The sequence below is a fragment of the Octodon degus genome, unplaced genomic scaffold (genome assembly GCF_000260255.1).
Source record: "Octodon degus isolate 3935 unplaced genomic scaffold, OctDeg1.0 scaffold00031, whole genome shotgun sequence".
NCBI classification, from domain to species: domain Eukaryota; kingdom Metazoa; phylum Chordata; class Mammalia; order Rodentia; family Octodontidae; genus Octodon; species Octodon degus.
The window spans coordinates 11,725,060-11,727,169 of NW_004524607.1; positions in this window are offsets into that span (position 1 = coordinate 11,725,060).

The following is a 2,110-nucleotide window of genomic DNA, read 5'->3' on the forward strand; positions in this document are numbered from 1 at the left end:
AATAAAAAATAAAAATAAAAATAAAAATCCGAAGCAGGTAACCAGCAGCTACAGAGAAAGACAAGTCAGAGCTTGAGAGAGGGTGGTGGCTGTGGGTGCCTGGAGCTCAGGTGTCCCCAGGTCCTCTGCACCCACCTGCCATGTGTGTACCACAAGGACTCTTGCCCTGGACAGCGAAGTCTCCTCCTCTGCTGCCCCCTTTCCTGAGCACCCAAGCAGAAAGTGACATCCGCGGGCAGAGGTGGTGCGGTTAGGTCTCCTGGGCTCCCAGACGCCTCCCCCAACCTCCACGTGCCTGTGGCGGCACTGGCACCCACACCACACACCTATCTACATACACCTGTGCTTACGTGGGCGCGCCCTTGGGAACTGCCCATGTGGGATACCTCAGTCCCCACACTGCTGATGCAGGCATTGCTCCACGTTAGTGTGAGCAGCGCCTCCCATTGGCAAACATCGGCCGCCTCCTCCTCCTAGCTGACCAATGACAAGGCGAGGCCGCGCCAAAGCTGTACCGGGTCTGTGCGCTAGATGGTAGTATTCTCTCTTGGTGCCCCTGATTGCTGGGGCTGCCTCTAGTTGCCAGGGCAACTAAACCACAGGCAGATTCTGGGTGTGGCTGTTAGCATCCAGCTAGTGCCTAATTAGTAAAGTCTAGGGTACAGAAGGACAGGTGTTAAAAAACAAAACAAGATTGTTACAATAGTACTTGTCACCATTTAAAGCACCGACCGTGTTACACATTCACTGACACACACAAAGGTGGTGAAGATCTGTCTGTGCGGGCACCAGCTCAGGACCTTAGCTTGTCTCCTGCAGGTGAGGATGGGCTATGGGGTGCCCAGAGTCATTAACAGTGAGATCAGAGTGTCACCGCAAATACTAAGACTCTCTTTAGTCCTGCAGCACTTAAAAATAATAATGTGGTTGGGTTGGTGGCACAAGCTTGGAATCCCAGCTAACTCTGGAGGCTGAGGCAGTAGGGTGGCAAGTTCAAGCCCCACCTAGGCAACTTACTGAGATGCTGTCCCAGAATAATAATATATGGCTGGGGATGTAGCTCACTGGGACAGTGCCTGCCTGGCAAGCTCAAGGTCCTGAGTTTGATTCCAGGTTACCAAGTGCCTGAAAGGGAGCAATCAGGGTACATGCACGACATGTGTGATTTCCCATCGTTTCTGCTGTGTGCTATTCACAAGGTCAGCTCACACAGGGTGAGGCTCAATAAGAAGTGCCATAGGAGAGGCTGCCTGCCTCTAGGGTAGAGTGTCTAACAACATGGCCCCAGCACACAAGAGGAGCAAACATTTGCCATGCCCAGGCCACTGGTCACACTTGCTTCATTCATGTTGCTGAACTCTGAAGTGCAGGGGTTCACATCCTCCCTGACACACTCATGTTCTGCCAGGGTATCCAGAGTGCTTGCCACCTGCTCTACAGGTCCATTTAGCATGACATCATCAATATGGGTGGTCACTGGACTGTCAAGATGGTGTCTCTTTCCATACCACCCATTTATATACTGTCCATCTTGAGACTGTAACAGGTGACAGGAGTTAACACAAGACAATGAATGTGACTCAATGTCCCTCCCTTGTGAATACACATGGTTTTCCATTCTACTTCTTCTTCTGGGCAAATCAGTAGTCACACGACACATGCCAAAGGCTGTGCCCATCTATCTGAACAGACAGCATGGGCTCCACACATTGTTAATGGCTGGCACTCAACCAGTGACAGATGTGCCATCAGTAGTGTAGTCCATGTAGTACCACATACCCTGACAGTTTATGAAGGAGGTCGCCCTACAGTCCCATCCAGGTGAGGTGCTGCCTCAGTTTTTCTTTCCTGGCCCGCAAGAGCCATCTCAGCGGCTTCCCCTTGCCTGTCCTTCCTCAGTGGTGCTGACTCCATGGATCAGAGACCCAGTAGCCAGGTCTGTCAGCGCTGTAGTGCCCACACCCCAATCTGCACCAAGCTGTCCTACTGAGTTAAGAGTTTTGGGGACAGCTGCAGGTAGCCCTGTCTGCCATGCTGTGTACCCCTCACATCCATCCCAAATTGCTTCAGGAAAAGGCAGCTTTGGGCCCTACAGAACTGCCAGCTGCTG